A 22,747-nucleotide genomic window follows, 5' to 3' on the forward strand; every position below is an offset into this window, starting at 1 on the left:
TCAGTCCTTCCAATGAATATTCAGGACTGATTTCCTTTAGGATGGACTGGTTGGATCTCCTTGCAGTCCAAGGGACTCTCAAGAGTCTTCTCCAACACCACAGTTCAAAAGCATCAATTCTTCAGTGCTCAGCCTTCTTTGTGGTCCCCTTATTCAAACATTATTAAGAATTTCAAGATGGCAACAGCAGAATATTAAAGCCAGCACACAGCTACTCATGTCGCAGGCCCGTGAGCCATCTCCGCCTCCAGTATCGCCCCACACCCAGACGCCCTGATCCCAGAACACCACAGCCTTTTGCTACAGAGGCTCCCAGAGAACTTGAAAACTCAGGTCTTCTCCCTGTTCTGCATGCAGCTGCCCTCCTCCCTAACTGAGGCTGAGTCTGCTGGGCTGGAAATCACCCCTTGCCCTTTGATGAATGGATAATCATGCAGAACAAGTGTTCCCCCTTCTGTCACATCAAAAGCTCCCTCTCCAAACATTGCCGACATAAACTGCTAATAAGACACAGCGGAGTGTATTGCCTACTGCCAACAGGGAGAGGAGTGTCTTCCAAAACTGACAGGGTCTCAGACCAGGGAGGTAAGGTCAGAATTTATTGAGACTTGGAACCTTGGTGTAAGACCTTTATATTTCTATGCAGGTCTTTAAGATTGGGTGAGAATATTGATAACATCCCAGATCGATGAAAACAGCAGGATTGAAAAAGCCTTAGCACTCATGCTGTCTGTTGATGCTTTAAATGGAAGAGTTGATGGATCTCCCATGTGTGCATGCTAAGTTGCTTCAGTTGTGTCTGATTCTTTGCAACCCCATGTACTGTAGCCCACTAGGCTCCTCTGTCCATGGGGTTCTCCAGGCATGAATACTGGAGTGGGTTGCCATGCCCTCCCTCCTCCAGGGGATCTTCCCTACCCAGGGATCAAACCCATGTCTCTTGAGGGTCTCCTGCATTGCAGGCAGATTCTTTACCTGCTGAGCCATCAAGGAAGAACTGATGGATCTCTTAGGAAGGTCCTGTAATGCAGTCCAACCCCTTGCATGGGCAGGGCAGACCCACAAGTGTCAAGGTCTAAGGAAGGGAATGGCAGGATTAGGTTACTACAGATGGTAAAGCATGGTTTTGGTACAGTGTCTAGGCTGAGTGTGGGTGGACGGTTTTGGGTCCTACTCAGGATGAGTGATTTCTCCACAACCCTGGTGCCTACCTGGCTGTCATGCCTCCATCAACACAGACGTGCACAGATACAGTCCAGACTCAGGCTGGGACCCTGACAGCCTGTCTTTCATGGGTTAGAAATGCTAACAGGACTGCCCCAAATTGGGGTCTCTTGCTTCCAGACAATGGGCCATCAGCAAGAATGGGTTGGGAAGGGCAGCCAAGAAGAATGCGGGGGGAGGGGTGGTGCAGATAAGCTGGAAAACCATCTCTCTCCTGGAATCCTTGTCGAGAAATAAGAGATTTCTCCAATAGTCTTTCCAGTGGGAGCAGAAAGACCCAGAAGGTGGTGGCAATGCCACAGAGCTTGATTGCCATGGAAACTGAGGTAATTTCTAAAGCAGCCTCAAAAGCCTCCCTCCCTGTGGTTCTTCGAGGATGTTCTTACAGAGGTGTGCAAGCTTCCGAGAAAGGGAACTTGGCTGCCAAGCTCCTGCCTCTTGAAATCAGTCATCAATCAAAGAAAAATGCTCATTCCTGGAGTAAATGCACAGACCCCTCCTGTCAGCCTTAAAAGCTGCTCCCCGGAAACAGTGATGAGGGAGGCCCTGGTGGAAGGGATGAATGGCCTCTCTCCAGTCCTGGGTGCACAGAGGAGAATGAGGACCTGGAAAGGCGGCATCAGAAATAGCCACACCCAGGGAAGCGGGGAGGGAGTCCACCCTTGAGAGGCTCCTGTCGCCCCTACTGCCTGGATGTCTATGATGCACAGTGTGTACAGGGCTGGAGGGCTTCCCAGGGGGCGCTAGTGGTAAAGAACCTGCCTGCCAATGCAGGAGGCATAAGAGACATGGGTTCGATCTTCCTGGGTCAGGAAGATCCCCTGGAGGAAGTTATGGCAACCCACTCCAATATACTTGCCTGAAGAAGCCCATGGACAGAGAAGCCTGGTGGGCTATACAGTCCCTAGGGTCGCAAAGAGTTGGACATGACTGAGCGTGCATGCACACCACACCAAGAATCATAATGTAATCAGATATATTAAGCCATATTTGACATATTTCCACAACAAATTCTAACTCAGTTCAAAAAATATTTCTGTGAGCATACACAGTGCTTTAAAAATTGAGTAAACATAGGTCTTATTTTAAGGAAGTTTATTTTCTATACTTTCGATAGAGAGTAGAGTGGGTTTGATCCCTGGGTCAGGAAGATCTCCTGGAGGAAGGAATGGCAACCCACTCCAGTATTTTTGCCTGGAGAATCCCATGGACAGAGGAGCCTGCCGGGCTACAGTCCACAGGGTCACAAAGAGTGGGACATGACTGAGGCAAATTAGCATGCACATACACATGTGCAGGATTGCTCAGGGTACCAGACACAGGGAAAACGTCCCAGACCAGACACAGGGGCACCCTGAGGTAGGCTGAGAGGACATCACCAACAGGTGAGCTGGGGTGTGTGCACAGTAAAACCCCAGCTCCCTCTGGGGACCAGAGCGGTGTTCTGGAGAAGCAGCCCAGGGCAGAGAGCTGGGGGCAGGGCCAGGCAGCCCCTACGGTGCAGAGTCAGGCACACCTTGGGCTCAGGGCTGCACCCCCTCCACCATCCTTCACCTCACTGTGAATGATGACCCCAGTGGGTAGAGGTGGGGAGGAGCTTAGCAAGCCCAAACCAGTTGCTGTATACATTGTCCCACAGTAGGCTGGCAATGGCCTTGAAGGTCTAGGAGGTGCTGGTGGGAGAGTGATTCTTGGGAGACCTGAAAGCATGATACTGGAGAAGTTTTGTGAAGACAGACCCAGAGGTATCAGTCAACTCTGCTCTACTGGACCTGCTTCTTCATCCAACAGAACTAGGGCTTTGGGGACAGATGGGGAATGACTCATTTTTTGTCTCCAGGTATAAAATACTTGGTGGCTCAGGGTAAAGGAGCCACCTGCAATACACGAGACACAGGAGGTGTGGGTTCAGTCCCTGGCTCAGAAAGATCCCCTGGAGAAGAACATGGCAACCCACTCCAGTATCCTTGCCTGGGAAATCCCATGGACAGAGGAGCCTGGCAGGCTACAGTCCATGGGATCACAAAAGAGTCAGACACAAGAGAGCAACTAAACAAACAGAAAAATAATTAGAGAATGAGTGCCTATATAGCGCGTTTCTCTCCCTGGTGCTCTGGAAGTCTCCTGATTTCAAATACGCTTTGCTCTTACCAGATCATGTCTCATACCATGTGTCTTGATTTGGGGAAAATACCCTCACCCCATCTATAGGAGCCATCAGAGCATCAAGGATGTCCAAGATGTGGTTGTGAGAGAGGAGAGCCCATTCCCCACTTTGGTGAACCATTGGGATCTGCCCAATGTTCATAATTCATTAAATAAACAACCCCTTAAGTACCTGCTAAATACTTAAGGATAAAACATATGATACTTTGAAGGATAAAAAATAAAACTCCTGCCTGCCTGAGAGTTGCCCACGATCTTAGAGGAGAGTCAGACACCTAGACCAGTTAGTCTGATAAATGAGCCATTTCCCTTTTCAGGACTGACAACTTTACAATGCAAAATATTAAAAACAAGAAAATTCTGTGTCATTTCAACAGTAAGGAGGATGAGGACCTCTTTGATCTACCTATCTACCGTTCTTGGGAAAGGAAGATGCTGGTCACCCAAAATGAAAGTGAAAGTCACTCAGTCGTGTCTGACTCTTTGCAACCCAATGGACTGTAGCCTGCCAGGCTCCTCTTTTCGTTAGGATTCCCCAGGCAAGAATACTGGAGTGGTTAGACATTTCTTCCTCCAGGGGATCTTCCCAACCCAGGGATCAAACCACACTCTCCTGCTTTGCAGGCAGATTCTTTACTGTCTGAGCTACCAGTTCATTATGAGTCAGGTGACAATTTTTAGTTCACAGAGCTTCAAAGGGAGGGGAAGTTCCCATTTGACCTTCAACATCCCACACAGCACCACCCCAAGAGAACAGGTGGAAGAGGCAGTGAGGAAGGGAAGAGCTCACTTGTTGGAGCATCAATGCTGTGTCAGTGGCAGATGCTGTCCAAACATTATTTACCTTTCATCTTTCTGGCAGTCCTTAAGGTTGGCATTACTTCGCTGATTTTGTACATAATGAACTTGACCCAGAGATCCAAGAAACAAGTATCAGTCAGTCAGTTCAGTCAGTTCAGTTCAGTCGCTCAGTCGTGTCCAACTCTTTGTGACCCCATGAATTGCAGCACGCCAGGCCTCCCTGTTCATCACCAACTCCCGGAGTTCACTCAAACTCATGTCCATCGAGTTGGCGATGCCATCCAGCCATCTCATCCTCTGTCGTCCCCTTCTCCTCCTGCCCCCAATCCCTCCCACCATCAGAGTCTTTTCCAATGAGTCAACTCTTCGCATGAGGTGGCCAAAGTATTGGAGTTTCAGCCTCAGCATCAGTCCTTCCAATGAACACCCAGGACTGGTCTCCTTTAGGATGGACTGGTTGGATCTCCTTGCAGTCCAAGGGACTTGCAAGAGTCTTCTCCAGTACCACAGTTCAAAAGCATCAATTCTTCGGTGTTCAGCTTTCTTCACAGTCCAACTCTCACATCCATACATGACCACAGGAAAAACCATAGCCTTGACTAGATGGACCTTTGTTGGCAAAGTAATGTCTCTGCTTTTGAATATGCTATTTAGGTTGGTCATAAGTTTCCTTCCAAGGAGATGGCTGCAGTCACCATCTGCAGTGATTTTGGAGCCCGAAAAATTAAGTCTGACACTGTTTCCACTGTTTCCCCATCTATTTCCCATGAAGTGATGGGGCCAGATGCCATGATCTTCGTTTTCTGAATGTTGAGCTTTAAGCCAACTTTTTCACTCTCCTCTTTCACTTTCATCAACAGGCTTTTTAGTTCCTCTTCAGTTTCTGCCACAAGGGTGATGTCATCTGCATATCTGAGGTTATTGATATTTCTCTCGGCAATCTTGATTCCGGCTTGTGCTTCTTCCAGCCCAGCGTTTCTCATGATGTACTCTGCATAGAAGTTAAATAAGCAGGGTGACAATATACAGCCTTGACGTACTCCTTTTCCTGTTTGGAACCAGTCTGTTGTTCCATATAGAGTCATGCAATTAAGTAAATGGTGGAGCCTTAATCTAAGGTCTTCAGATCGATGTCCCCTCTTTCTTCTCTGTTCCTGGAACATGTGGGATAAAAGAAAAGGGTACCAGGCGAGGCCACCTGGGATGAAGAAGGAGGCATAAGAAATGAAGCAGAATGCAGACACAGGCTCACCCACCAGCTTTCATTAGTGTCTGGAGGCCAGAGGGGTCCTCCTCTCCCCCACTTGCAAGGGGCAGGTAGATGTCCCTTTGGGTAGACAGGAGGAAGATGGGTAGAGAAGACTTTAAGGGCCACCCAAGCAGAGTGATCAGTGGGGACTGTGGGTGCCCAGAGAAAGGGAGCCTTTCTCTCCTGGGGACTCAAGGGCAGCCTCACAGAGAGGCTCAGGATTGAAGTTGCAGGAGGAATTCAGTGAACTTGCCCCTTCAAGGGTTTTTCATGTCCATTTATCAAATGAAACTGCTCCTAGGCTTGGAGTTGGCCACTCTTCAGGAGCAGTCCATCAGGTCTTTATTTATTCATTCCGGTTTAGGATTTCACATGTTATTAATACATTTCCGTTCTTATATATCTCTATGTAACTAAACTCTGTTGTGAATGAAGCCAAAAAAAAAAAAAATACCTTTCATCGTTTAAAAAAAAAAATGCTTAAGCAGCTTTGTGTCAAGTTAAATGTAAATTTGATATGTTATTTGAACCCATAATTTTGGCCCTGGGGAGGAAGGAATCTGGTAGCTGTGTCCTTTCTACTACAGCCACCCCCCAAACCCCCACCAACAAAACCCAGGAATACCTTAAAGATTCTACCACCCTCATGGGCTACAATTTATTCTAAATAATAAATTAAAATATTCCTCTCCCATTTAGCTCTTAACATTTTCAACTGAAATCACATTTCCCAGAAGCCTCTGGGTCACAGATTCCTAGGGTCTTTGAGTTAGTACAGCCAAGGGTGGTGGGATGGCAATCTCTCTTTATCTCAGCATTCCCATCTAGGCCCGTAAAGTAGGAAACTTCTCTCCTCTCTTTAGAAGTATACCAATTCTACCTTTTAAATATATATATATATATATATATTTTTTTTTTTTTTTTTTGGCCGTGCTGGGTCTTAGTTATGGCATTTGAAATCTTTAGTTGCGGCATGCACTCTTAGTTCTGACATGTGGGATCTAGTTCCCTGACCAGGGATTGAGCCTGGGCCCCCTGCATTGAGAGTGCAGAGTTTTAACCACTGGACCACCAGGGAAATCCCCCCAACTCTACCTGTTAAGGCCCTGCTTCCTAAAGGAGAAGAGGTGACTGACTTCCGAGTGGTGAGGTTGCCAGAGGAGGCTGAGCTCCTGGGCCCAACAGCATCTGGGTTGTCTGCTTATGCTTGGCCTCTTTAGTGGCCAGCATTCCCAGAATCAAGGGCCACCACCCAGGCCAGCATCAGGAGGCCACACTGGAGGCCTCGTTTTCTTTCTTTTTCTGGCCCACCAGTGTGAGTCACTTCTGGGTGAGTGTATCTCTCTGCAGAACCAAACATTCCCTAGGGAAACTATCCTAAAATGTCAGCCTAGCGGGGGGAAGTATTCCTGAGCTTGTTGGTGGCCAGGAGCCAAGCCACAGTCGCCATACTTGCCTTAATAGTAAAAAAGCTGATGTCTTCTGTCCTCTCTACCTTCTTTCTGGGTCTTTCTTCTCATCAAAGTTTGAACTCAGAAAATGAAGAGGGGGTGAATAAGGACTAGAACAAGTGGAACTAAAGGGTTGCTAGGTACAGGCCCACTGACAAGCCAGCAGCCCTGTGGGGAGAAGCCTGCTATGGGCGGGGATCCAAATGGAGCTCCCCCGGGGCTTCTGACCACCAGGTTACTCTGCCCACTGGGTTTGGTTTCTGGCCTCCTGGGAAGCTACCAAAAGTCTTACTGAAAGAGAGTTGATGTTCTAGATCTTGATTCCTTTCCTTTCTCAACCAAAACATCCTGATCCTCATGGAAAACTCACGTCCCTCTAGAGGAAGTCACCCTTCGACCCGACATAGACCAGAGTGAAGTTATATGTGGACTGTGATTGGTTTTCCTAATTATCTGGAGAAGTCAGCCATGAGATTTTTATTAACTAAGCCATGAGTCTGAGGGTCACCCAGAACCTCCTTAGGGCCATTTTGATAGTGATAGGCCCTTTTCTCCCAATCTCACCTTCTAGTAGGTAAATCTTACTTAAACACCACCATGTACAGAGTCCTGTTGGGGAAGAGAAGAGCTTCTCTGCTTACACTGCTTACCGTCCAGCTCCAGAGACAATACCCACAATACTAGCTCCATGTGAGACAATACCCACCACACGAAGGAGCTGGACCGAGAGGAAACAAGTGGCAGAAGTGTGGGTTTGAATCCTGGCTCCAGGACATAGCAGCTGTGTCATCTGGGGCAATGTACTTAAGCTCTCTGTGTCTTACTTTCCCTTTCTAAACCTCATAAGGTTTTGCTTTGAGGATTCAAAGAACTACCATTTCTAAAGCTTTTGGAACAATGCCTATCATATTATGTGAAAGTGAAAAGTGAAAGTTGCTCAGCCGTGTCCAACTCTTTGTGAACCACATTGACTGTATGGAATTCTCCAGGCCTGAATACTGGAGTGGGTAGCTGTTCCCTTCTTCAGGGGATCTCCCCAATCCAGGAACCAAACCCAGGTCTCCCACATTGCAGGCAGATTCCTTACCAGCTGAGCCACCAGGGAAGCCCAAGAATACTGGAATAGATAGCCGATCCCTTCTCCAGGGGATCTTCCCGACCCAGGAATTGAACTGGGGTCTTCTGCATTGCAGGTAGATTCTTTACCAGTTGAACTACCAGGGAAGCCCATCATATTATAAATAGTACAAATAAGTGTTTGATTTATATAAAGCTATATATGTGTTCAGTGACCCAGTGATGGGGTGACAGCATGCCCAAGTCACTTGGGTACAGGTTTTCATCTCAAGCGAGGGCCAAGCCAAGCCGACAGATGTGCCATGCATGTGGAAACAAACCAAACCAGGTGGCAGGCTCTCCTTATCTTCTGGCTACCACTCCAAGCCTCTCTCTTCTTCTACTAATGATCATGGCATTGGCTTGGATCCGATAGGGCAGAAGCCAGAGAGCCAATTTCTTCCAGACACTTAAACAGCTGGGTCCCTATCCTTCTACGTTTTGAATCAAGGCCATTTCGAGCTGAGCCTCATATGCACACTGATGGCGAATAATGACATCTAATGGTTTCATTCACCAGCCCTTCTGTGCATGTCAGGAAGTGAGAACCAGCATCTTCTCTCCAGGTGGCTCATGTCTGACACAGTAAGTGAAGCAAGTCCTAGAACAATTCAGAGAGAATGGTACCTTTTTGTCCCAATACCTAGAGTCACAGGATCACTTAATCAGAAGAATCTTACAGGTCTGGTCTACCCCCTGTATTCTGTATTCAAGGAGATCGTAGCCAAGAGAGATGAGGTGATTTAATCCACTTCTTGGGAAAGAATGGAACCAGAACCTAGGTTTTCTGATTCTTGATGGAGTTGTCTTTCCATGAAGCTATATCCTGATCATTAGCAGGTCTCCTCCCAGGAAGCTGGTGTGGGCTGACCCTGGGGGACCTCTGGGTGGGCCAGGAGAGTCTCATGATGACCAAGACAGTGACTCAAACATAATGAAAGATCAGTTTGTACTGGGCTTCATGCTGGCCCGGTGGGTGGGAGGGGGGTGGTGAGGTGGGAGACGGGTGTGGAGACGAGGCTTTCTCTTGTATCTACTTAGGAAGATGACTGGTAGGGTGACCAGAGAAGTATAGTATCAGAGATGGCCTGCAGGAGGTTTTGTATGCCTTCACGCATTGTCCCCAGCAAGAAACCCAGGGCAAGATTGCCATCTGCTCTAGAGGTTCTCAAAGTTTGCTCTGTGGACCATTGTCCACCAGAAGGCATTGGCTTAGAAAGAGAAGAGGAAAGAGAAGCAGGAGCAGGAAGATGGCACGTTCTAAGCGGCCTTCCGCTTGGAAGCTCACTATTCACAGCTTGAGAATGTTCCTTTCTGCACAGCTGTGGACGCCACTCTCAGTCTAGTTAAGAAGCCAGCTGGATCCACTGACTCTCAGCTCTGAACCAAGGCCCAGATGGATAGGAAGCTGCAAAGATTTGCATTGAGAAAAAGGCGATGCTGTACTCTTGCTTCATTTGCCCTCTAGAACTCTCTTTCCTGTCCTATTTGGAAAGCTCACAGCTCACCACAGACCACCAGACTCAGATCTTCCCAACTTTTCACTCCTTGAGGTGTGGAATATCCAAGGCCAGTGGGCGAGACTGAAGTGGGCCAGTGGTTGCTTCTCCTGGAGGATGCTGTTTTTTAAGGGGGCCAATGGAAGCCATTGTGATGAATAGTTCTCGAGTGTTTCCACAATCAAATAGTTTGAGGCTGTGCAACAAAATCAGGTATTTGCTCTGTTCCTTGTACCTTGGAACCTTCAGCAGATTATTTAATTTTGAATTACTATATGAATTATATAATTTATGGGATTTGTTCATATGTGATTTGCATAAATATATGTAACCTCACAGCAACTTCAAGAGGTACAGAAGATACAAAAACTGAGACTTGGCTTGAGTCAAGTGCATCTGCCTGAATTTAATCATTGTGATCACAAAACGGCTTCCTTGGGAGAAAGAATGGTGATGATGTTTTAACAAAAGAAAGAAGGGGGCGCTTCCCTGGTGGTGCAGTGGCTAAGACCCTATGCTCCCGGTGCAGGGGGCCTGGGTTCAATCCCTGGTCGGGGAACTAGATCCCACATGGTGCAACTAAGACCTGGCCCAGCCAAATAAATAAATACATTTTAAAAAAAAAAAAAAAAAAGAAGAAAGAAGGAAAAGTGTTCTGTGTAGACTAAAAACAGTAAGAATATAGCTCTCTCAGTCCCCTAGGCAATAGGTGTTTAATAAATGAATTTTATAATTTAGTAAATGGGATAGCTATAAATGCTGCCTTTGCATTCCAGAGAAACCAGAGCGTCTATAGCACTCATAAAAGGTTCCCACCTCATGCCACCTAGCAATTTCCAACCCTTCTCTGAGGGCTGCTTCCTTTTACCCCTCCTGGTTGAGCATAAGCTTCGTTGCAAACCCACCAATGTCAGGATGTAACCCCTGGTAGATGCTGAAACTGCTCTGAGCCCCAAGATAAGTTCTCTTACCAAGATAGGTCTCAAGACTGTATTCTGAGATCTTCCAGATCCCATGGTTTGAGTTCTGACACAGCACACAGAACTAAGGGTCATAAGTGAGCACTTTGTCTGGTCTCTGCTGAGAATAAGTGCTTCCTGGTTTGGCACTTGCCCTTCGACGGGGCTGGGAGAGAATGGAGCAGGTGATGGAGATGAAAAGCAGTGAGCACAATTTTTCTTGTCCTCCAGAACAATTTTTCTTCGCCCTCACTTAAAGCTTTCCCTCTCTAATATTATACCTTGCCTATAGAAAGCAGTTTTAACTTCTCTAAGCTTTTCCACATTTATTATTATGGCTCTGCAAAATAATCCTGCAGAGAGTGTATTATTCTGATGCTGAATTTCTATAGAAACAAAAATGCTTCTTGAAATCCAAGGTACCCATTGAAACACAAGGTAGGTAGGCATGGACATGTGTGGGCATGCACACACACACACACACACACACACACACACACACTTCACCAGCCACAAAATGATTTAGGAGAAAGGAGAGTGGGAGGGCCAGCCATGGTATCTCTTTTATTCCCTTCTCTTTCCAAGTCCATATTTTCACTTAAAAGTTCCATAGCTGTTTCCTCCAGTGATATGGATTTACTGCACAGAGCTGTGTATAACACAAAAGGAGACGTTGCTGCCATGCCAGTTCTGGAGGAAGTTACAGTGTAGCTGAACAGAAACTAAAACAGGGAACAAGAGAAGGTTCCTATAGCTAATTTTCAGATTGCCTATTCCAGACTGAAAATGTTTTCAGTTCAGTTCAGTCGCTCAGTCATGTCCGACTCTGCGACCCCATGAATTGCAGCATGCCAGGCCTCCCTATCCATCACCAACTCCCAGAGTTCACTCAAACTCACGTCCATCGAGTCGGTGATGCCATCCAGCCATCTCATCCTCTGTCGTCCCCTTTTCTTCCTGCCCCCAATCACTCCCAGCATCAGTCTTTTCCAATGAGTCAACTCTTCGCATGAGGTGGCCAAAGTACTGGAATTTCAGCTTTAGCATCATTCCTTCCAAAGAAATCCCAGGGCTGATCTCCTTCAGAATGGACTGGTTGGATCTTCTTGCAGTCCAAGGGACTCTCAAGAGTCTTCTCCAACACCACAGTTCAAAAGCATCAATTCTTCGGCGCTCAGCCTTCTTCACAGTCCAACTCTCACATCCATACGTGCCCACTGGAAAAACCATAGCCTTGACTAGATGGACCTTTGTTGGCAAAGTAATGTCTCTGCTTTTCAATATGCTATCTAGGTTGGTCATAACTTTCCTTCCAAGGAGTAAGCGTCTTTTAATTTCATGGCTGCAGTCACCATCTGCAGTGATTTTGGAGCCCCCCAAAATAAAGTCTGACACTGTTTTCACTGTTTCCCCATCTATTTCCTATGAAGTGATGGGACCAGATGCCATGATCTTCATTTTCTGTATGTTGAGCTTTAAGCCGACTTTTTCCACTCTCCTCTCGTTTTAAGGAGTTTGAAACAAATGAGGACTGTCTCATGCCAGGCATACTCAGAGAAGACTTCTTGGGAGATTGGGGACTTAGATTGGGCCATGAAGGAAAAGGGCCAGGACAGCTGCTAGGACTCTGTGCAGACTGGTCAGAGCGTGGAAATGGCTGAGTCCAGTCTAGGAAACAGGACAGTGGTGCTCTGACCTTAGTTCCCATCCTGACATTTGAACCCACTGATGCTCTCTTCCCAAGAAAGAAAAGGCTCTGTCTTAGGTGTAGAGGTCACCAGTGAACTTGTGATCAAATCTAACATACACCCAGAAGAATAAGTGTTTTGATGGGATTGAGTGGGAGTAAATATCAACGCCTAGATGAGGGAGATGAGATGGATAAGAGTCCACCTGATGCCCAGCAGCTATCATTTTGCATGGCTGGGTTTAGACACCTGTTTCAGCTACCAGGTGGCCATCAAGCCTGGTCAGTAAGTAAGTGTTAGTCACTCATTCATGCCCAACTCTTTGCGACCCCATGGACTACAGCCCACCAGGCTCCTCTGTCCATGAGATTTTCCAGGCAAGGATACTGGAGTGGGTTGCCATTTCCTTCTCCAGGGGATCTCCCCGACCCAGGGATTGAACCCGGGTCTCCTGTGCTGCAGGCAGATTCTTTACCGACTGAGCTACAAGGGAAGCCCAAGTCTGGTAACATAGCCTTATTTTATTGTGTATAGTAGATGTTCTGTTAATAAGCCAATTATTATATATTCACCTGTTGTATCAGAGACAGAGGAACCTGGTGGGCTAGAGTCCACAGGGTCGCAAAGGGTCGGACACGATTGACATGATTTAGCAGGCATGTTGTATCAGATCACACATGCTGCCAAAACAAAAAAACCACACACTGGGTAGCTTAAACAAGAGAAATTCATTTTCACACAATTCTGGAAGCTGGAAGTCCAAGATCAAGGTCTCTGAGGCCTCCCTCCTAGCCCTGCAGACGGCCTCCCTCTTGCCGCTCTTCCCGTGGTCTTCACTTTGTGCACGTGGCTGTCTCGTGTCTCTTGGTATGTTCTAATCTCTTCTTACAAAGACTCCAGTCACACTGGCTTACACCTGGTGCTGGCGCTCAGTCGCGTCCAACTCTTTTGACACCATGGACTGGGATTTCCCAGGTGAGAAGACTGGAGTGGGTTGCCATTTCCTTCTCTAGGTCAGCTTCCCGACCCAGAGATCAAACCCCTGTCTCCTGCAGGTCCTGCACGGGCAGGAGGATTCTTTACTACTAGTGCTGCCTGGGAAGCCCCACATTGGCTTACCACCCACCCTAGGAGCCTCATTTTAACTTAATTAGCTCTTCAACAGCCCTGTCTCCAAATACAGTCACATTCTGAAATATTGCAGGATTAAGCCTTCAATAATTTAAGAGGGCACAATTCAGTCCATGACTCCTGTGTTTCCAGATTTGGTGGCCACCCTGGAGATACAGAAAAACCAAGCAATGAAGCTCCAAGTCATATTATAGGAATGTGGACACTTTTCTTTATAGCCAATGGCAACCCAGCTGAACCAGCCAGTCCCTTTAGTCCCTTGAGTTGGGGATGTGGCATGACTGTGGCATGACCATCATGCCCCAACGGAGACCAGCCTTGCAGCGTACAGACACAGCCTCGGGGATCCAGACGCTGCTTGCCCCAGGGGTGTGGTGGCATTCACTCAGCGACTCTGCCCAGAGCAACTGCAGGGTGTGGAGAAGGATGGATGGTTCTGTCCTAACTCAGGGCCCCATCCCCTGTAGCGTGTTTTCCCTCGGAGCCTGTCACCACCCCCTACCTCATCCCAGTGAACCCCGAAGGCACCTTGGCTGTAAAGCCCCATGTGACCTGCCTGCTGGCTGATGCTGACGCAATGGTATATAATTCAGCAGTGATTTATATTCCATGCAGGTCTGAGCAAAGCTATAAAGCGCTCTCGAGAGCCAAATGCTGCTGAGGCGTTTCATCTAAGCAGAGGAAGGGTTTGTGTACATCAGCTTCCCGGGATGCAGAGCACTGTGAGAGGAGGAGGGAACCTTCTTCTGTTTGCTGATATGCTTCTTTACGGATTTCCAGATCAGAGAGGGGCGGAAGGGGGAGGGTCTTAGAGAGGACTTGGGCTGCTCCCTGACCTCCCTGACACATACGCCCACAAGGGCACATCGGCACAGACTGGGGTCAGGACAGAGGTGCTCTGAGTGCCATAGCAACAAGGCGCCCCGTGGGGGTGAGGGATACACGTCACTCCTTACTCCCAAGAGCAGAAAATGTCACCCAGATGGATTTCTGGCCCTGGAAAGCTGCAGAAATTCTACTCCAGTGAAGTTTTGGGTGCAACTTGGTCACAGAAGGAATAGCTATTTGGGAAAAATGCCTGTGCACACAGTATGAGACCACCCACCCTGCATTCCTGCGAGAACCTTCGCCAGGCCCTCGGTTTCCTAGGCGATGGCTTCTTGAATTAGTAAGAGCACTTCCGCCGCCTGGCCCGAGGCTGCAATTTCAATGCTATTTCTCCACAGGGTCCATGGCTGTGGGGTTCCTGCTGAGGCTTCTCTGACAATCCCTGAAGGGAGTGTTCTCCTCTCTCCTCCTGTGGATGCTAAAGCAGCAGTCGCACAGGAGGCCCCATCCCACCCGCCTCACATACCTGCAGCCACTGCTCTGAAGTGGCCTGAGCAGGGGTTGATGCCAGAACTCTGAATATCAGCTTAAAAATGCCCTAGTAATCAGCCTTCCAGGTGGTACTGGGTTCAAACCATTTGGGGGTTGCAGAATAAGTGCTCCCTGGTGACATTTCCCAGTTGCAAGAGAATTAACTGCCTCAAAACAATGATCTCCCAGTCTGGCATTTCTTAACATGGCAACCCATCCAAAGATCCAAGTTTCTGTGCTTCAGACATTAGGTTTTCTGTACCTTACAAGTGAGGAGTCCCAGGTGGCGCTAGTGGTAAAGAACCCGCTTGCCAATGTAGGAGACTTGAGAGACACATGTTCAATCCCTGGGTTAGGATGATCCCCTGGAGGAGGGCATGGCAATCCACCCCAGGATTCTTGCCTAGAGAATTCCATGGACAGAGGAGCCTGGTGGGCTACAGTCCATAGGGTCCCAAAGAATTGGGCATGACTGAAACAATTTGGCACACACATGCAACTTACAAGCGAGGATTCATTTTTGTAGTCAGTGAAGTGTCACCAATGGGTTCTAGGGTGCGGGGCAGGAGGGAACCTGTAGGAAGGGTGGCCAGTGTGTCCCACTTAGCCCAGGTCTTTCTCATTTTAGGACCAGAACTCACACTTCCCAGGGACACACCCTCTACCCAACAACTCCCAGACAAGCTGGGATGGTTTATCACCCTGCTAAGGAAGAAGGACTTGGAAAGAAAAAAAGTCAGAAACTTAAAGATTATGGAGGAAGTGCTGGGAATCTGTGTGTAGCCAAGCAAATATCTGGAATAAATATGTCCACTGGGGATTAGGACACATTGCATAATGTGTGATACCACAGACTATCATATAATCCTATGACTCAATCATGTTCTGGTGGTGGTTCAAGTCAGAGGAGTGGGTGAAGCGGCCAGAAAGGATGCAAGGTCCAAGGAGAACTGGGGGAACCCCACACCTGAGATGACAAAGGAGGAAATAGAGTGGGACCTCGAGGGAGAGGGGACCAAGCTTGGATCGAGGGACAGCTTGGAAACGCAGAGAAGAGACAGCCTAGCAGGAAGAAGCAGGCCAGGAAACTAAAAGTAGGGAGAAAGCTAGAAATCTGGTATCTGGAGACCAGAGAGCCATTAATTAGAGATGGCTGCACAGTGAAGGGGGTGGTGAGAAAGCTGTACTTGGTGTTGAAACAAGGAGTCGGCTGTCTGGACATGAAAGCTGTTTTCTGTCTCACCCTCACTAAGCCTTAGCTGTGTCCAGAGTGGTGATGCTAGGGGGACTGGAGGCGCAATGCAGTGATCCCACCCTCTCCCCTTCCAGCCAGGTGCTGGCGGGACAGGCAGACAAGAGTGACTGGGGCCGGGCCATAGGTTGCCAGGTGATATCGTTGGTGTGATTCCTGACCGTGCTCCAGGTGGGGCTGGTCATCCAGGGAAGCAGATACTGTGTGTGAATCAAGAGCAAGCATTTATGTTTACAGAGGTCACCGTTACACCCCTTGGTCCTGCCTTCCTGCTCGCAGGTGGAGTTTGCAAGGAGGGACTCTAGAGGGGTCTGGAGGACCCATCTGTGTCAGCGAGTCTTGTTAGCACCAACTCCCAGGCTGTGGAAATCTGGGGTGGTGGTGTTCTCATCTAACTGGGCTCTGAGTCCAAATGAGTGAGAGTCTTGCTGCCGAAAGGGTAATTAGATTTCATTTCTTCTTCCGACTAGCTGCAACTGACAAGTTAGGGTAGGCTGCATGGAGGGCACGGCTGAGTAGGAGTCTGAGGCCCCTTCCAGGACCAGCAGGAATGAGGGTTGAGATTGATTAGCTATTTCTGCCAAAAGCATGGACTTGAAACTAATAGAAGGGACATTGAACTTTGCTGTCCAAAGCACAGCTCCTAAAATGACAGACCTTACGGGCCCCTTGTGAATGGACAAGGCTAGTGCTTTTCAAAAATGTTTAGATCAAATTGAAACTTCACATGGAAACAGATCAGAGCAGGGCTTGTCCTGGCCAAAGGGAGGAGAGAGGGCTGGGAGTCTCTTTTACTCCTCTTGCTTCCCAGGGGCAGCTCCAGAGGCACCACCATGGCACATGGTTTGAAAATCCCTGGAGGAGGGACTGCTTTAGGAGAGGGCCAGAGAGGGTCTCTCTGAGAGGATGGAACTGGAGTTGAGACCCCAGAAGATCTCAAGAAGAAGGCCATTTAAGTGAGAGAACAGCAAGTGCAAAGGCCCTGGGGTGAGGATAGGCTTCGTCCGTTTGAGTCACAGAATGTTCTCTTGTGTGACTGGCGTACTGGGAGTCTGGGGGATCAAGCTGAGAGATGAGGTCAAGTAGGTAGGAAGCATCCACCCTGGTGAGGCCATACAGACAGGGTAAAGAGGTGGGCTTTAAATTTTTTAACATATGGCTGGAAGAAGAAGGTGAGGCATCACTGATCTGCTACAGAGGTTCTGTGGGAAGTGATGAAAGGCTGGCAGGGAGGACAGCAATGAGCATTTCAGAAGTCAGAGGCATGATGGGAATGGGGTGCAGACATGCCTTCTCAACTCGGGCTTAGAGACCAGGACCCTGGGGTGCTGGGACTGAAGAAGGATGCTCTCTAGGCCAGGTGAGGACCCCCTTCTGTTTACTGCCTGCAGACACCCTGCTCCTTCTTCAAGACCCTGCTTCCTCTGGGAAACCTTTCCTGGCCCATCATAGTTGTCTCTTACCATTTACTTCTGGGTATTAGTCCTTCTTTTCCTAAAGATAACTCGATATAGGAGGGACCTTCTAGCTATCTGCTCCAGCTCCCTGATTTACCGATGAGGGTACCAACTGTTCTGAGCAGATGCTAAACTCAGGCCCTTTAATCCCCCGTCTGGCACTATTTCCACTTCATCCTCAGCTTTTCATTTACGTCTGTCTCCTATCCCCAACGAGATTATAAGATTTTTTTTCATCTTTTTATTTTAGATTTAATTAAAAATTCTCAAGAACAGCGATCCTATCTTATTCTCCCTTTTATCCCTCTAACATCTAGCATAATGCTTGGTACAAACAGAGAAGTTCAACAGATGTTTGCTGATCGGCTGTCGGGCACGCCGTGGGGCCCGCAGCCACAGGAATGTTCCCCTCCTTCCGCCCCATCACAGCTAACCTGCCTTCCCCAGGCTTGACGTCCCTTAGATCTGGCAGCTGCATTTTTGCTGTCCCTCCTTGCCTGGCCAGTGTCGCAGCCAGGTCTGGGCACACAGTGGAGCCTTGCTCCCAAGGGAAGGGCTCGGCTAGTTCTTTTCACTTAATTGGTAACTGTGACTATAATTAGTCTTAAAGTCTGATTGGAATTAGGCTCAAACCCCAAGACATGGGGGAAATAATTGAGAAGATGTGACCACGCATTAGAACGTTTGCCTTTCTTGGATCCTCACTAATCAGTCAGGAAGTGCTCCCAAGAAATAAGATAACCCAGGCTGGAGCTCACTCCTTGCGTGAGAGGAAGGTTTCATTACTTACCCAAAGCACCACTGTATTTGGGTGAATGGAAAGAGGCTGTGATCCCCAGTACTGTAATATCTGTGTGTGTGTGTGTGTGTGTGTGTGTGTGTGTGAGTTGCTCAGTCATGTCCAATTCTTTGCAGCCCCATGGACTGTAGCCTGCCAGGCTCCTCTGTCCATGGGATTCTCCAGGCAAGAATACTGGCGTGGGTTGCCATTCTCTTCTCCAGGGGATCTTGCCCACCCAATGATCAAACCTGGGTCTCCTGCATTGCAGGCAGATTCTTTACCTTCTGAGCCACCAGGGAAGCACTCACCCTTTATTTGAGGTGTGTTTTCTAGCAGAGACATTTAGAATCTCTGTGAGTTCCCCAGAGAACCCCAGGGAGTTGGTGGTGGTGGCGGCGGGGGTTGGAAGTTCTGTACCCCACCCTCCCCAGCTGGTCGCAGGTCCACAGGTCTGAGAGTTGGACTCATCACCTTAGGACACTGAGTCTGACAGGTCCTTGCCCATCTGGGCCTGTTAGCCCACAGACACTCTGGGACTCCATCAAAGTACGTTGTTATCTCAGCTATCAGAATAGCAGTGGTAACATGTCCTGCATTCAGTCCATCAACCGAGGACCCACCAGGTGCCTACATAGGTGTATTTCCAGTTACTAATGCACATTTTTCCAAACTTGAATTTAGAAGTGCAGACCCACATAAAAATATAAATTCTCACCCATGTCTGTGGAGGCTGACAGATCCTTCCCCACCTCTTCCCATTTTGTCACACAGGACTTCTCCACAGTTTGCACAGATGACCTGCATAATGGACCATCTTGAGTGAGAGCCCGCAGAGTTTTTTCCCACGTATGGGAACATTGAAAAAAGCTAACAAACCACAGAAATTTTTAAAGGTTGCCAAGTCACAGAACAACTGACATGACGTGAAGGCAGGAAGATACCCCGACTAATCCTATTAACATAACAATAAGATGTATGTTAATGGCACCCCACTCCAGTACTCTTGCCTGGAAAATCCCATGGACAGAGGAGCCTGGTAGGCTCAAGTCCATGGGGTTGTGAAGAGTTGGACACGACTGAGCAACTTCACTTTCACTTTTCACTTTCATGCATTGGAGAAGGCAATGGCAACCCACTCCAGTACTCTTGCCTGGAAAATCCCATGGATGGAGGAGCCTGGTAGGCTGCAGTCCATGGGGTTGTGAAGAGTTGGACACGACTGAGCAACTTCACTTTCACTTTTCACTTTCATGCATTGGAGAAGGCAATGGCAACCCACTCCAGTGTTCTTGCCTGGAGAATCCCAGGGACGGGGGAGCCTGGTGGGCTGCCGTCTATGGGGTCGCAGAGTCGGACATGACTGAAGCAACTTAGCAGCAGCAGTAGGTCTATGTGCTAATTAAGTCATTAGGTCTTGATTTATCAACCACATTCTTTCTGTCCTGTCCACTCTGCTTGCAGTTCTTGTTGTTAAGTTGCTAGGTCATGTCTGTCTCTTTGCGACCCTATGGACTGCAGCACGCCAGACTCCTCTGTTCTCCTATATCTCCTGGAGCTTGCTCTAACTCATGTCCTTTGAGTTGGTGATGCCATCCAAACATCTCATCCTCTGTCGTCCCCTTCTCCTCCTGCCTTCAATCTTTCCCAGCATCAGGGTCTTTTCCAATGAGTTGGCTCTTCACATGAGGTGACCAAAGTTTTGGAGCTTCAGCATTGGTCCTTCCAATGAATATTCAGAGATAATTTCCTTAGGATTGACTGGTTGGATCTCCCTGCAGTCCAAGGGACTCTCAAGAGTCTTTTCCAGCACCACAATTCAAAAGCATCAGTTCTTCGGTGCTCAGCTTTCTTTATGGTCCAACTCTCACATCTGTACATGACTACTGGAAAAACCATAGCTTTGACTAGACAGACCTTTGTTGGCAAAGTAATGTCTCTGCTTTTTAATATGCTGTCTAGGTTTGTCATAGCTTTTCTTCCAAGGAGTAAGCATCTTTTAATTTCATGTCTGTGGTTACAATCTGCAGTGATTTTGGAGCCCAAGAAAACAAAATCTGCCGTAGTTTCCACTTTTCCCCCATGTATTTGCCATGAAGTAATGGAACTGGATGCCATGGTCTTAACTTTTTGAATGTTGAGTTTTAAGCCAGCTGTTTGCTTTCACCTTCATCAAGAGACTCTTTAGTTCCTCTTTGCCTTCTGCCATTAGAGTGGTATCATCTGCAAATCTGAGGTTGTTGATATTTCTCCCAGCAATCTTGATTCCAGCTTGTGATTCATCCAGCCCAGCATTTTGAATGATGTATATAAGTTATATAACCAGGGTGACAATATATAGCCTCAACATACTCCTTTCCCAATTTTGAACCAGTCCGTTGTTCCATGTCCAGTTCTAACTATTGCTTCTTGATCTGCATGCAGGTTTCTCAGGAGGCAGATAAGGTGGTCTGGTATTCCCATCTCTGCTTGCAGAACATGCTTAAAATAGTGTCCCTCAAGTTTTATCAGCTACTGGCAACTTGTGAAGATCATAAGGTCAAGATCGATTTTCTTGAGGTCCACCTTCTCTCCCAGAACAGATCACTGGACTTAATCAGGAGGACTGTGCCCCATTTGATGAGAAGAAATGTCTCCCTTTTGTAAAGTATCCTGTGTAGGTACAGTTTATAGAGAGCTCTTGGGTGACTTCAGTCACATCCAGAGCTTTGATTTATAAGATGTTGACTCAGTCCACATCTCTAGCTCAGAAATTTCTACCAGGCTCCAAACCTGTGGTCCCAAGTGCCTCAACATCCCAAGGGCAGCTCAGATTTGAACTCAGCATACACATACACACATGCATGCAGTCTCTTTCTCTCCCCTATTTCCTTTCCTAAATCTAAATTTTAGTAAACAATATCATGCACACCAGGTTTCTAAACCAGAAATTGAGCATGTACTTGAGGCCCAAGTATCCAAGAATTTGGATTCTTGAAAACTGGTGTCAAAATGGAGCATTCTTCAGCTCTGGCTCTCCCAGCCCATTGCTGTCTCCTTTCCTTACCCTCTCTGCTTCTTCCCTCACCTGGATCCATGTCTCAAGGTTATACACAGAACCTCTGCCCTCACACAGGGTCTCACTAGGCTGATCAACAGAAATCACCTGAGGAACTTTTGGAAAGGAAAGCGCCCCATCCTGTCCCCCAAGATTCTGATTCAGAAGTTCTGGGGTGAGATGTAATCCACCCTGGGCACCCACTTAGAATTCTGTCTGAACCCCAGAGCAAAGCAGGAGGGACCCTGGGTGCTTTGTAACCCCCCAAGTTTGGGACCACTGTTCTCCCAAGGAGTGATGGTACCGTATGTGTTTGTACACAACGGCTGTCGCTATGCACACAAACACATACGCCTACATGCTTCCCACACACACAGTTTCATTTACGCCAAGTCCCCCCTTTCCTTTCAGCTGCCTCTACCAACCGTCATTCACTAAACAGTCACTCATCCTGCCCTGCGCCTTCCTCCTCTCTCCTCTTGACACAGCAGGGTCCTCCCTGGACTCCCTGCCTCTACACTGCCCGCTGCTCTGCTCCTGACTTAGTGAGCTTTGGAAACGTAGACCACTGCCAGTGAAGTGCTTGGGCCCCTGCAGTTCTATCAGCTCCACCCAGCCTTCCCAAACGCTGCGTATTTCTTCAGGCTGTTACTGTCCCGTCTGCCATGACAGAGCAAACAAGACACAGGGAATATCAAGAAAAGCTCTTAAACTCATTTTTGGCACATCACATCTCTGTTGGCTAAAAGTGGGCTTAGGATCCTATTTGATAACATTCTGTCTCTTGTAGCAGCCTTCTCGCTGGAGGTTAACATGAGCAATGGTTTTCTTTGTTTTTGTTTTTCTTGAGTTTTTTGGTTTGTTAGTTTTGTCTCCTATTTGCCTGTGTCGAGTCTCAGTTGCGGCATATGGGGTCTTTGGTTGGGGCCTGTGGACTCTAGTTCCCTGACCAGGGATTGAATTGCAGGCCCCCTGCTTTGGGAGTGTGGAGTCTTGGCCACTGGACCACAAGGAAAGTTCCTAAGCAATGTGTTTTTTTCTTTGTTTTAAGGAGCATCATAAAATAAGTTTGTGAAATACCTCATAAGACTAAGTTGGACAGGTTAACTTCCTTGACTGTGGGTTATGCATCTTCGTGGGTGAGAAGCCACGTACAAAGCTTCCCAGAGTTACCGCCTCTGCTTCGTCGTAAAGGAGTTCTCTCCTAGGCTTGGCGTTCCACCAGAAACACTCTGGTGAATGTTGTCTTACGGGAAAAGGCTTCCAGGATTGGACGACTGGCTGGTAAATGGATTAAAGGAAAACCCAATATCGTGTAAGACGTTGTATGTGGAAAAGAAAGGAATGTTTTTCTCTTTAAAGAAGTAGAGAAGGGGGTGTTTTCTGTGTCTCCAAAGAAAGACAGTGACTTTTAAATGCTTTCAAAAAATGAGCTGAATGCTCCTCTGCTTTACTTCACCCTACATAAACTGGCCTGTGATTTATTGTTAGGATTTTCCCAAAGGAGAGACGTCCTGAGTTTGTCCAAGACCAGGCACTTATTGGAGCGTGAGGCAGCCCTGATACTATTCCCCTCTTCT

General features: G+C 47.8%; 1 protein-coding gene and 1 non-coding gene across 3 annotated transcripts in view; one reads left to right on the plus strand and one right to left on the minus strand.

Annotated features, from left to right (window-relative positions):
- The window catches only part of TMEM178B (transmembrane protein 178B), a 417,702-nt gene that overhangs the window by 384,575 nt on the left and 10,380 nt on the right, over nt 1-22,747 (plus strand). The gene's annotated exons all lie outside the window — the stretch shown is intronic.
- On the minus strand, nt 6,446-6,518 carry TRNAE-CUC (transfer RNA glutamic acid (anticodon CUC)). The gene has a single exon. It is a non-coding gene; the product is annotated as a tRNA-Glu (tRNA).

This window comes from Bos javanicus, chromosome 4, assembly GCF_032452875.1.
Source record: "Bos javanicus breed banteng chromosome 4, ARS-OSU_banteng_1.0, whole genome shotgun sequence".
Lineage (NCBI taxonomy): Eukaryota > Metazoa > Chordata > Mammalia > Artiodactyla > Bovidae > Bos > Bos javanicus.